This window comes from Schistocerca nitens, chromosome 1, assembly GCF_023898315.1.
Source record: "Schistocerca nitens isolate TAMUIC-IGC-003100 chromosome 1, iqSchNite1.1, whole genome shotgun sequence".
Classification (NCBI taxonomy): Eukaryota; Metazoa; Arthropoda; class Insecta; order Orthoptera; family Acrididae; genus Schistocerca; species Schistocerca nitens.
The window spans coordinates 1215194987-1215208203 of NC_064614.1; the positions used below are offsets into that span (position 1 = coordinate 1215194987).

General features: G+C 42.6%; 10 non-coding genes across 10 annotated transcripts; all 10 read left to right on the plus strand.

Moving 5' to 3' along the window:
- The first annotated feature begins 315 nt into the window (after positions 1–315).
- Trnar-ucu (transfer RNA arginine (anticodon UCU)) lies at positions 316–388 on the plus strand. Its single transcript has one exon. It is a non-coding gene; the product is annotated as a tRNA-Arg (tRNA).
- A 1292-nt stretch (positions 389–1680) lies between these two features.
- Positions 1681–1753, plus strand: Trnar-ucu (transfer RNA arginine (anticodon UCU)). Its single transcript has one exon. It is a non-coding gene; the product is annotated as a tRNA-Arg (tRNA).
- A 1292-nt stretch (positions 1754–3045) lies between these two features.
- Positions 3046–3118, plus strand: Trnar-ucu (transfer RNA arginine (anticodon UCU)). Its single transcript has one exon. It is a non-coding gene; the product is annotated as a tRNA-Arg (tRNA).
- Positions 3119–4410: 1292 nt separating this feature from the next.
- Trnar-ucu (transfer RNA arginine (anticodon UCU)) lies at positions 4411–4483 on the plus strand. Its single transcript has one exon. It is a non-coding gene; the product is annotated as a tRNA-Arg (tRNA).
- A 1292-nt stretch (positions 4484–5775) lies between these two features.
- Trnar-ucu (transfer RNA arginine (anticodon UCU)) lies at positions 5776–5848 on the plus strand. Its single transcript has one exon. It is a non-coding gene; the product is annotated as a tRNA-Arg (tRNA).
- A 1292-nt stretch (positions 5849–7140) lies between these two features.
- Trnar-ucu (transfer RNA arginine (anticodon UCU)) lies at positions 7141–7213 on the plus strand. Its single transcript has one exon. It is a non-coding gene; the product is annotated as a tRNA-Arg (tRNA).
- Positions 7214–8504: 1291 nt separating this feature from the next.
- On the plus strand, positions 8505–8577 carry Trnar-ucu (transfer RNA arginine (anticodon UCU)). Its single transcript has one exon. It is a non-coding gene; the product is annotated as a tRNA-Arg (tRNA).
- A 1292-nt stretch (positions 8578–9869) lies between these two features.
- On the plus strand, positions 9870–9942 carry Trnar-ucu (transfer RNA arginine (anticodon UCU)). Its single transcript has one exon. It is a non-coding gene; the product is annotated as a tRNA-Arg (tRNA).
- A 1292-nt stretch (positions 9943–11234) lies between these two features.
- Trnar-ucu (transfer RNA arginine (anticodon UCU)) lies at positions 11235–11307 on the plus strand. Its single transcript has one exon. It is a non-coding gene; the product is annotated as a tRNA-Arg (tRNA).
- A 1292-nt stretch (positions 11308–12599) lies between these two features.
- Positions 12600–12672, plus strand: Trnar-ucu (transfer RNA arginine (anticodon UCU)). The gene has a single exon. It is a non-coding gene; the product is annotated as a tRNA-Arg (tRNA).
- Positions 12673–13217: the final 545 nt, after the last annotated feature.

Consider the following 13217-nt stretch of genomic DNA (forward strand, 5'->3'; position numbering starts at 1 on the left):
AGCGGATCTAATAGCAGGACTGTGTTACTATGACTATATAGAGAAACTCTGTCAATACGCAGGTGTATAAATCAGTAGGGCTATGGTAAACAGAGCGATTCGGAGCGACGTATCGTGTCTGTTGCATAAATAATGAGTCTTTGATCTAATTGCTTCAGACAACTATGAAAGTTAGCCTAACAATTAGAATGGACATCAAAGCCTTGAAAAACAGATCCAATGACAACACCAAATCAGAAAAGTGACGCGAGACATGTAGCACGGGGGGTCATGTCTTGCACAATCACTTACATCTGAGCAAAGAACTTGCACAGCGTCCCTTTGGCGCAGAGGATAGCGCGTTGGACTTCTAATCCAAAGGTCGTGGGTTCGATCCCCACAAGGGACGGGCAATTTTTAAAAATGTCTGCCAATCACAAGATGGGTATTGACATATGGGTGACAACAAGCGTCTTCAAAACGTGAAAATTGTTGTGACCTCAGTTCTATTGTGAAGTGTGTTAACCTTACACATACAAGCAAAATTCTCCATGATCTGTTATCCATGACGCTGTTATATGTAAATGCTGTAGAAACGGAACCATATATTCACGTGCCTGTTCACGGAAATTATCTTTCAATACCCAGTTTTTACCTACAGATAGCAATAGAACGCACATTTTGTACAGAAACAAATACAATGAAGACTGAAATAATTTTGTATTACTTCACGAGTCAATGTATGTAAGCCCAATCATAATGTATAATTCTTTCAGCCCAAGATGAGAGGGTTACAGTTTTCTCGGCCACAAGTGAGAAAAGTAGACAGTTTCACAACAAGACATTTTACTATGGTTCCTTAACTGTACCCATTAAACAATGACACTCTGTATCTATAGAAACGGCGGCAATTTTCCCTTCAGCACAAGGGGCTTGCCGAAGGGGACTTTTACTGGAGACGGTCAGGAGGCAGCTTGCTGGATACATTAAGGGCAAAGGTCAGACAGAGATGTCTGATGTCGACTGACGCTTGCAGAAAACTACATTAAGTATGATTCCCGCCTATAACTGACGGCGAGAGAGATGCATCATCTGGCCACTTCTCATCGAAGCACACTGTCAGCAAGCAATGGCTGACGCTTCGAGGACGGCATGAAATTGCTAGGGAGGTGATGCAGCTAACCTCCCTGGTAAATGTGCTAACAGGACACACACGTCCGTTGTTGGAGTGTATACATATGATGGGGACCGGCTGTGACACAGCAGTCGACCAAAGTCAAAAAATGTTACTAATTGTACAGTGTTTCCAGTGCGTCGTTTACCACTTTGTGAGCGGATGCTGTTCTAAAGAATGCAATTCCCATTTACCTTTAAGCAGTGCACGTGAGCGGATCTAATAGCAGGACTGTGTTACTATGACTATATAGAGAAACTCTGTCAATACGCAGGTGTATAAATCAGTAGGGCTATGGTAAACAGAGCGATTCGGAGCGACGTATCGTGTCTGTTGCATAAATAATGAGTCTTTGATCTAATTGCTTCAGACAACTATGAAAGTTAGCCTAACAATTAGAATGGACATCAAAGCCTTGAAAAACAGATCCAATGACAACACCAAATCAGAAAAGTGACGCGAGACATGTAGCACGGGGGGTCATGTCTTGCACAATCACTTACATCTGAGCAAAGAACTTGCACAGCGTCCCTTTGGCGCAGAGGATAGCGCGTTGGACTTCTAATCCAAAGGTCGTGGGTTCGATCCCCACAAGGGACGGGCAATTTTTAAAAATGTCTGCCAATCACAAGATGGGTATTGACATATGGGTAACAACAAGCGTCTTCAAAACGTGAAAATTGTTGTGACCTCAGTTCTATTGTGAAGTGTGTTAACCTTACACATACAAGCAAAATTCTCCATGATCTGTTATCCATGACGCTGTTATATGTAAATGCTGTAGAAACGGAACCATATATTCACGTGCCTGTTCACGGAAATTATCTTTCAATACCCAGTTTTTACCTACAGATAGCAATAGAACGCACATTTTGTACAGAAACAAATACAATGAAGACTGAAATAATTTTGTATTACTTCACGAGTCAATGTATGTAAGCCCAATCATAATGTATAATTCTTTCAGCCCAAGATGAGAGGGTTACAGTTTTCTCGGCCACAAGTGAGAAAAGTAGACAGTTTCACAACAAGACATTTTACTATGGTTCCTTAACTGTACCCATTAAACAATGACACTCTGTATCTATAGAAACGGCGGCAATTTTCCCTTCAGCACAAGGGGCTTGCCGAAGGGGACTTTTACTGGAGACGGTCAGGAGGCAGCTTGCTGGATACATTAAGGGCAAAGGTCAGACAGAGATGTCTGATGTCGACTGACGCTTGCAGAAAACTACATTGAGTATGATTCCCGCCTATAACTGACGGCGAGAGAGATGCATCATCTGGCCACTTCTCATCGAAGCACACTGTCAGCAAGCAATGGCTGACGCTTCGAGGACGGCATGAAATTGCTAGGGAGGTGATGCAGCTAACCTCCCTGGTAAATGTGCTAACAGGACACACACGTCCGTTGTTGGAGTGTATACATATGATGGGGACCGGCTGTGACACAGCAGTCGACCAAAGTCAAAAAATGTTACTAATTGTACAGTGTTTCCAGTGCGTCGTTTACCACTTTGTGAGCGGATGCTGTTCTAAAGAATGCAATTCCCATTTACCTTTAAGCAGTGCACGTGAGCGGATCTAATAGCAGGACTGTGTTACTATGACTATATAGAGAAACTCTGTCAATACGCAGGTGTATAAATCAGTAGGGCTATGGTAAACAGAGCGATTCGGAGCGACGTATCGTGTCTGTTGCATAAATAATGAGTCTTTGATCTAATTGCTTCAGACAACTATGAAAGTTAGCCTAACAATTAGAATGGACATCAAAGCCTTGAAAAACAGATCCAATGACAACACCAAATCAGAAAAGTGACGCGAGACATGTAGCACGGGGGGTCATGTCTTGCACAATCACTTACATCTGAGCAAAGAACTTGCACAGCGTCCCTTTGGCGCAGAGGATAGCGCGTTGGACTTCTAATCCAAAGGTCCTGGGTTCGATCCCCACAAGGGACGGGCAATTTTTAAAAATGTCTGCCAATCACAAGATGGGTATTGACATATGGGTAACAACAAGCGTCTTCAAAACGTGAAAATTGTTGTGACCTCAGTTCTATTGTGAAGTGTGTTAACCTTACACATACAAGCAAAATTCTCCATGATCTGTTATCCATGACGCTGTTATATGTAAATGCTGTAGAAACGGAACCATATATTCACGTGCCTGTTCACGGAAATTATCTTTCAATACCCAGTTTTTACCTACAGATAGCAATAGAACGCACATTTTGTACAGAAACAAATACAATGAAGACTGAAATAATTTTGTATTACTTCACGAGTCAATGTATGTAAGCCCAATCATAATGTATAATTCTTTCAGCCCAAGATGAGAGGGTTACAGTTTTCTCGGCCACAAGTGAGAAAAGTAGACAGTTTCACAACAAGACATTTTACTATGGTTCCTTAACTGTACCCATTAAACAATGACACTCTGTATCTATAGAAACGGCGGCAATTTTCCCTTCAGCACAAGGGGCTTGCCGAAGGGGACTTTTACTGGAGACGGTCAGGAGGCAGCTTGCTGGATACATTAAGGGCAAAGGTCAGACAGAGATGTCTGATGTCGACTGACGCTTGCAGAAAACTACATTAAGTATGATTCCCGCCTATAACTGACGGCGAGAGAGATGCATCATCTGGCCACTTCTCATCGAAGCACACTGTCAGCAAGCAATGGCTGACGCTTCGAGGACGGCATGAAATTGCTAGGGAGGTGATGCAGCTAACCTCCCTGGTAAATGTGCTAACAGGACACACACGTCCGTTGTTGGAGTGTATACATATGATGGGGACCGGCTGTGACACAGCAGTCGACCAAAGTCAAAAAATGTTACTAATTGTACAGTGTTTCCAGTGCGTCGTTTACCACTTTGTGAGCGGATGCTGTTCTAAAGAATGCAATTCCCATTTACCTTTAAGCAGTGCACGTGAGCGGATCTAATAGCAGGACTGTGTTACTATGACTATATAGAGAAACTCTGTCAATACGCAGGTGTATAAATCAGTAGGGCTATGGTAAACAGAGCGATTCGGAGCGACGTATCGTGTCTGTTGCATAAATAATGAGTCTTTGATCTAATTGCTTCAGACAACTATGAAAGTTAGCCTAACAATTAGAATGGACATCAAAGCCTTGAAAAACAGATCCAATGACAACACCAAATCAGAAAAGTGACGCGAGACATGTAGCACGGGGGGTCATGTCTTGCACAATCACTTACATCTGAGCAAAGAACTTGCACAGCGTCCCTTTGGCGCAGAGGATAGCGCGTTGGGCTTCTAATCCAAAGGTCGTGGGTTCGATCCCCACAAGGGACGGGCAATTTTTAAAAATGTCTGCCAATCACAAGATGGGTATTGACATATGGGTAACAACAAGCGTCTTCAAAACGTGAAAATTGTTGTGACCTCAGTTCTATTGTGAAGTGTGTTAACCTTACACATACAAGCAAAATTCTCCATGATCTGTTATCCATGACGCTGTTATATGTAAATGCTGTAGAAACGGAACCATATATTCACGTGCCTGTTCACGGAAATTATCTTTCAATACCCAGTTTTTACCTACAGATAGCAATAGAACGCACATTTTGTACAGAAACAAATACAATGAAGACTGAAATAATTTTGTATTACTTCACGAGTCAATGTATGTAAGCCCAATCATAATGTATAATTCTTTCAGCCCAAGATGAGAGGGTTACAGTTTTCTCGGCCACAAGTGAGAAAAGTAGACAGTTTCACAACAAGACATTTTACTATGGTTCCTTAACTGTACCCATTAAACAATGACACTCTGTATCTATAGAAACGGCGGCAATTTTCCCTTCAGCACAAGGGGCTTGCCGAAGGGGACTTTTACTGGAGACGGTCAGGAGGCAGCTTGCTGGATACATTAAGGGCAAAGGTCAGACAGAGATGTCTGATGTCGACTGACGCTTGCAGAAAACTACATTAAGTATGATTCCCGCCTATAACTGACGGCGAGAGAGATGCATCATCTGGCCACTTCTCATCGAAGCACACTGTCAGCAAGCAATGGCTGACGCTTCGAGGACGGCATGAAATTGCTAGGGAGGTGATGCAGCTAACCTCCCTGGTAAATGTGCTAACAGGACACACACGTCCGTTGTTGGAGTGTATACATATGATGGGGACCGGCTGTGACACAGCAGTCGACCAAAGTCAAAAAATGTTACTAATTGTACAGTGTTTCCAGTGCGTCGTTTACCACTTTGTGAGCGGATGCTGTTCTAAAGAATGCAATTCCCATTTACCTTTAAGCAGTGCACGTGAGCGGATCTAATAGCAGGACTGTGTTACTATGACTATATAGAGAAACTCTGTCAATACGCAGGTGTATAAATCAGTAGGGCTATGGTAAACAGAGCGATTCGGAGCGACGTATCGTGTCTGTTGCATAAATAATGAGTCTTTGATCTAATTGCTTCAGACAACTATGAAAGTTAGCCTAACAATTAGAATGGACATCAAAGCCTTGAAAAACAGATCCAATGACAACACCAAATCAGAAAAGTGACGCGAGACATGTAGCACGGGGGGTCATGTCTTGCACAATCACTTACATCTGAGCAAAGAACTTGCACAGCGTCTCTTTGGCGCAGAGGATAGCGCGTTGGACTTCTAATCCAAAGCTCGTGGGTTCGATCCCCACAAGGGACGGGCAATTTTTAAAAATGTCTGCCAATCACAAGATGGGTATTGACATATGGGTAACAACAAGTGTCTTCAAAACGTGAAAATTGTTGTGACCTCAGTTCTATTGTGAAGTGTGTTAACCTTACACATACAAGCAAAATTCTCCATGATCTGTTATCCATGACGCTGTTATATGTAAATGCTGTAGAAACGGAACCATATATTCACGTGCCTGTTCACGGAAATTATCTTTCAATACCCAGTTTTTACCTACAGATAGCAATAGAACGCACATTTTGTACAGAAACAAATACAATGAAGACTGAAAAAATTTTGTATTACTTCACGAGTCAATGTATGTAAGCCCAATCATAATGTATAATTCTTTCAGCCCAAGATGAGAGGGTTACAGTTTTCTCGGCCACAAGTGAGAAAAGTAGACAGTTTCACAACAAGACATTTTACTATGGTTCCTTAACTGTACCCATTAAACAATGACACTCTGTATCTATAGAAACGGCGGCAATTTTCCCTTCAGCACAAGGGGCTTGCCGAAGGGGACTTTTACTGGAGACGGTCAGGAGGCAGCTTGCTGGATACATTAAGGGCAAAGGTCAGACAGAGATGTCTGATGTCGACTGACGCTTGCAGAAAACTACATTAAGTATGATTCCCGCCTATAACTGACGGCGAGAGAGATGCATCATCTGGCCACTTCTCATCGAAGCACACTGTCAGCAAGCAATGGCTGACGCTTCGAGGACGGCATGAAATTGCTAGGGAGGTGATGCAGCTAACCTCCCTGGTAAATGTGCTAACAGGACACACACGTCCGTTGTTGGAGTGTATACATATGATGGGGACCGGCTGTGACACAGTAGTCGACCAAAGTCAAAAAATGTTACTAATTGTACAGTGTTTCCAGTGCGTCGTTTACCACTTTGTGAGCGTATGCTGTTCTAAAGAATGCAATTCCCATTTACCTTTAAGCAGTGCACGTGAGCGGATCTAATAGCAGGACTGTGTTACTATGACTATATAGAGAAACTCTGTCAATACGCAGGTGTATAAATCAGTAGGGCTATGGTAAACAGAGCGATTCGGAGCGACGTATCGTGTCTGTTGCATAAATAATGAGTCTTTGATCTAATTGCTTCAGACAACTATGAAAGTTAGCCTAACAATTAGAATGGACATCAAAGCCTTGAAAAACAGATCCAATGACAACACCAAATCAGAAAAGTGACGCGAGACGTGTAGCACGGGGGGTCATGTCTTGCACAATCACTTACATCTGAGCAAAGAACTTGCACAGCGTCCCTTTGGCGCAGAGGATAGCGCGTTGGACTTCTAATCCAAAGGTCGTGGGTTCGATCCCCACAAGGGACGGGCAATTTTTAAAAATGTCTGCCAATCACAAGATGGGTATTGACATATGGGTAACAACAAGCGTCTTCAAAACGTGAAAATTGTTGTGACCTCAGTTCTATTGTGAAGTGTGTTAACCTTACACATACAAGCAAAATTCTCCATGATCTGTTATCCATGACGCTGTTATATGTAAATGCTGTAGAAACGGAACCATATATTCACGTGCCTGTTCACGGAAATTATCTTTCAATACCCAGTTTTTACCTACAGATAGCAATAGAACGCACATTTTGTACAGAAACAAATACAATGAAGACTGAAATAATTTTGTATTACTTCACGAGTCAATGTATGTAAGCCCAATCATAATGTATAATTCTTTCAGCCCAAGATGAGAGGGTTACAGTTTTCTCGGCCACAAGTGAGAAAAGTAGACAGTTTCACAACAAGACATTTTACTATGGTTCCTTAACTGTACCCATTAAACAATGACACTCTGTATCTATAGAAACGGCGGCAATTTTCCCTTCAGCACAAGGGGCTTGCCGAAGGGGACTTTTACTGGAGACGGTCAGGAGGCAGCTTGCTGGATACATTAAGGGCAAAGGTCAGACAGAGATGTCTGATGTCGACTGACGCTTGCAGAAAACTACATTAAGTATGATTCCCGCCTATAACTGACGGCGAGAGAGATGCATCACTGGCCACTTCTCATCGAAGCACACTGTCAGCAAGCAATGGCTGACGCTTCGAGGACGGCATGAAATTGCTAGGGAGGTGATGCAGCTAACCTCCCTGGTAAATGTGCTAACAGGACACACACGTCCGTTGTTGGAGTGTATACATATGATGGGGACCGGCTGTGACACAGCAGTCGACCAAAGTCAAAAAATGTTACTAATTGTACAGTGTTTCCAGTGCGTCGTTTACCACTTTGTGAGCGGATGCTGTTCTAAAGAATGCAATTCCCATTTACCTTTAAGCAGTGCACGTGAGCGGATCTAATAGCAGGACTGTGTTACTATGACTATATAGAGAAACTCTGTCAATACGCAGGTGTATAAATCAGTAGGGCTATGGTAAACAGAGCGATTCGGAGCGACGTATCGTGTCTGTTGCATAAATAATGAGTCTTTGATCTAATTGCTTCAGACAACTATGAAAGTTAGCCTAACAATTAGAATGGACATCAAAGCCTTGAAAAACAGATCCAATGACAACACCAAATCAGAAAAGTGACGCGAGACATGTAGCACGGGGGGTCATGTCTTGCACAATCACTTACATCTGAGCAAAGAACTTGCACAGCGTCCCTTTGGCGCAGAGGATAGCGCGTTGGACTTCTAATCCAAAGGTCGTGGGTTCGATCCCCACAAGGGACGGGCAATTTTTAAAAATGTCTGCCAATCACAAGATGGGTATTGACATATGGGTAACAACAAGCGTCTTCAAAACGTGAAAATTGTTGTGACCTCAGTTCTATTGTGAAGTGTGTTAACCTTACACATACAAGCAAAATTCTCCATGATCTGTTATCCATGACGCTGTTATATGTAAATGCTGTAGAAACGGAACCATATATTCACGTGCCTGTTCACGGAAATTATCTTTCAATACCCAGTTTTTACCTACAGATAGCAATAGAACGCACATTTTGTACAGAAACAAATACAATGAAGACTGAAATAATTTTGTATTACTTCACGAGTCAATGTATGTAAGCCCAATCATAATGTATAATTCTTTCAGCCCAAGATGAGAGGGTTACAGTTTTCTCGGCCACAAGTGAGAAAAGTAGACAGTTTCACAACAAGACATTTTACTATGGTTCCTTAACTGTACCCATTAAACAATGACACTCTGTATCTATAGAAACGGCGGCAATTTTCCCTTCAGCACAAGGGGCTTGCCGAAGGGGACTTTTACTGGAGACGGTCAGGAGGCAGCTTGCTGGATACATTAAGGGCAAAGGTCAGACAGAGATGTCTGATGTCGACTGACGCTTGCAGAAAACTACATTAAGTATGATTCCCGCCTATAACTGACGGCGAGAGAGATGCATCATCTGGCCACTTCTCATCGAAGTACACTGTCAGCAAGCAATGGCTGACGCTTCGAGGACGGCATGAAATTGCTAGGGAGGTGATGCAGCTAACCTCCCTGGTAAATGTGCTAACAGGACACACACGTCCGTTGTTGGAGTGTATACATATGATGGGGACCGGCTGTGACACAGCAGTCGACCAAAGTCAAAAAATGTTACTAATTGTACAGTGTTTCCAGTGCGTCGTTTACCACTTTGTGAGCGTATGGTGTTCTAAAGAATGCAATTCCCATTTACCTTTAAGCAGTGCACGTGAGCGGATCTAATAGCAGGACTGTGTTACTATGACTATATAGAGAAACTCTGTCAATACGCAGGTGTATAAATCAGTAGGGCTATGGTAAACAGAGCGATTCGGAGCGACGTATCGTGTCTGTTGCATAAATAATGAGTCTTTGATCTAATTGCTTCAGACAACTATGAAAGTTAGCCTAACAATTAGAATGGACATCAAAGCCTTGAAAAACAGATCCAATGACAACACCAAATCAGAAAAGTGACGCGAGACATGTAGCACGGGGGGTCATGTCTTGCACAGTCACTTACATCTGAGCAAAGAACTTGCACAGCGTCTCTTTGGCGCAGAGGATAGCGCGTTGGACTTCTAATCCAAAGGTCGTGGGTTCGATCCCCACAAGGGACGGGCAATTTTTAAAAATGTCTGCCAATCACAAGATGGGTATTGACATATGGGTAACAACAAGCGTCTTCAAAACGTGAAAATTGTTGTGACCTCAGTTCTATTGTGAAGTGTGTTAACCTTACACATACAAGCAAAATTCTCCATGATCTGTTATCCATGACGCTGTTATATGTAAATGCTGTAGAAACGGAACCATATATTCACGTGCCTGTTCACGGAAATTATCTTTCAATACCCAGTTTTTACCTACAGATAGCAATAGAACGCACATTTTGTACAGAAACAAATACAATGAAGACTGAAATAATTTTGTATTACTTCACGAGTCAATGTATGTAAGCCCAATCATAATGTATAATTCTTTCAGCCCAAGATGAGAGGGTTACAGTTTTCTCGGCCACAAGTGAGAAAAGTAGACAGTTTCACAACAAGACATTTTACTATGGTTCCTTAACTGTACCCATTAAACAATGACACTCTGTATCTATAGAAACGGCGGCAATTTTCCCTTCAGCACAAGGGGCTTGCCGAAGGGGACTTTTACTGGAGACGGTCAGGAGGCAGCTTGCTGGATACATTAAGGGCAAAGGTCAGACAGAGATGTCTGATGTCGACTGACGCTTGCAGAAAACTACATTAAGTATGATTCCCGCCTATAACTGACGGCGAGAGAGATGCATCATCTGGCCACTTCTCATCGAAGTACACTGTCAGCAAGCAATGGCTGACGCTTCGAGGACGGCATGAAATTGCTAGGGAGGTGATGCAGCTAACCTCCCTGGTAAATGTGCTAACAGGACACACACGTCCGTTGTTGGAGTGTATACATATGATGGGGACCGGCTGTGACACAGCAGTCGACCAAAGTCAAAAAATGTTACTAATTGTACAGTGTTTCCAGTGCGTCGTTTACCACTTTGTGAGCGGATGCTGTTCTAAAGAATGCAATTCCCATTTACCTTTAAGCAGTGCACGTGAGCGGATCTAATAGCAGGACTGTGTTACTATGACTATATAGAGAAACTCTGTCAATACGCAGGTGTATAAATCAGTAGGGCTATGGTAAACAGAGCGATTCGGAGCGACGTATCGTGTCTGTTGCATAAATAATGAGTCTTTGATCTAATTGCTTCAGACAACTATGAAAGTTAGCCTAACAATTAGAATGGACATCAAAGCCTTGAAAAACAGATCCAATGACAACACCAAATCAGAAAAGTGACGCGAGACATGTAGCACGGGGGGTCATGTCTTGCACAATCACTTACATCTGAGCAAAGAACTTGCACAGCGTCCCTTTGGCGCAGAGGATAGCGCGTTGGACTTCTAATCCAAAGGTCGTGGGTTCGATCCCCACAAGGGACGGGCAATTTTTAAAAATGTCTGCCAATCACAAGATGGGTATTGACATATGGGTAACAACAAGCGTCTTCAAAACGTGAAAATTGTTGTGACCTCAGTTCTATTGTGAAGTGTGTTAACCTTACACATACAAGCAAAATTCTCCATGATCTGTTATCCATGACGCTGTTATATGTAAATGCTGTAGAAACGGAACCATATATTCACGTGCCTGTTCACGGAAATTATCTTTCAATACCCAGTTTTTACCTACAGATAGCAATAGAACGCACATTTTGTACAGAAACAAATACAATGAAGACTGAAATAATTTTGTATTACTTCACGAGTCAATGTATGTAAGCCCAATCATAATGTATAATTCTTTCAGCCCAAGATGAGAGGGTTACAGTTTTCTCGGCCACAAGTGAGAAAAGTAGACAGTTTCACAACAAGACATTTTACTATGGTTCCTTAACTGTACCCATTAAACAATGACACTCTGTATCTATAGAAACGGCGGCAATTTTCCCTTCAGCACAAGGGGCTTGCCGAAGGGGACTTTTACTGGAGACGGTCAGGAGGCAGCTTGCTGGATACATTAAGGGCAAAGGTCAGACAGAGATGTCTGATGTCGACTGACGCTTGCAGAAAACTACATTAAGTATGATTCCCGCCTATAACTGACGGCGAGAGAGATGCATCATCTGGCCACTTCTCATCGAAGCACACTGTCAGCAAGCAATGGCTGACGCTTCGAGGACGGCATGAAATTGCTAGGGAGGTGATGCAGCTAACCTCCCTGGTAAATGTGCTAACAGGACACACACGTCCGTTGTTGGAGTGTATACATATGATGGGGACCGGCTGTGACACAGCAGTCGACCAAAGTCAAAAAATGTTACTAATTGTACAGTGTTTCCAGTGCGTCGTTTACCACTTTGTGAGCGGATGCTGTTCTAAAGAATGCAATTCCCATTTACCTTTAAGCAGTGCACGTGAGCGGATCTAATAGCAGGACTGTGTTACTATGACTATATAGAGAAACTCTGTCAATACGCAGGTGTATAAATCAGTAGGGCTATGGTAAACAGAGCGATTCGGAGCGACGTATCGTGTCTGTTGCATAAATAATGAGTCTTTGATCTAATTGCTTCAGACAACTATGAAAGTTAGCCTAACAATTAGAATGGACATCAAAGCCTTGAAAAACAGATCCAATGACAACACCAAATCAGAAAAGTGACGCGAGACGTGTAGCACGGGGGGTCATGTCTTGCACAATCACTTACATCTGAGCAAAGAACTTGCACAGCGTCCCTTTGGCGCAGAGGATAGCGCGTTGGACTTCTAATCCAAAGGTCGTGGGTTCGATCCCCACAAGGGACGGGCAATTTTTAAAAATGTCTGCCAATCACAAGATGGGTATTGACATATGGGTAACAACAAGCGTCTTCAAAACGTGAAAATTGTTGTGACCTCAGTTCTATTGTGAAGTGTGTTAACCTTACACATACAAGCAAAATTCTCCATGATCTGTTATCCATGACGCTGTTATATGTAAATGCTGTAGAAACGGAACCATATATTCACGTGCCTGTTCACGGAAATTATCTTTCAATACCCAGTTTTTACCTACAGATAGCAATAGAACGCACATTTTGTACAGAAACAAATACAATGAAGACTGAAATAATTTTGTATTACTTCACGAGTCAATGTATGTAAGCCCAATCATAATGTATAATTCTTTCAGCCCAAGATGAGAGGGTTACAGTTTTCTCGGCCACAAGTGAGAAAAGTAGACAGTTTCACAACAAGACATTTTACTATGGTTCCTTAACTGTACCCATTAAACAATGACACTCTGTATCTATAGAAACGGCGGCAATTTTCCCTTCAGCACAAGGGGCTTGCCGAAGGGGACTTTTACT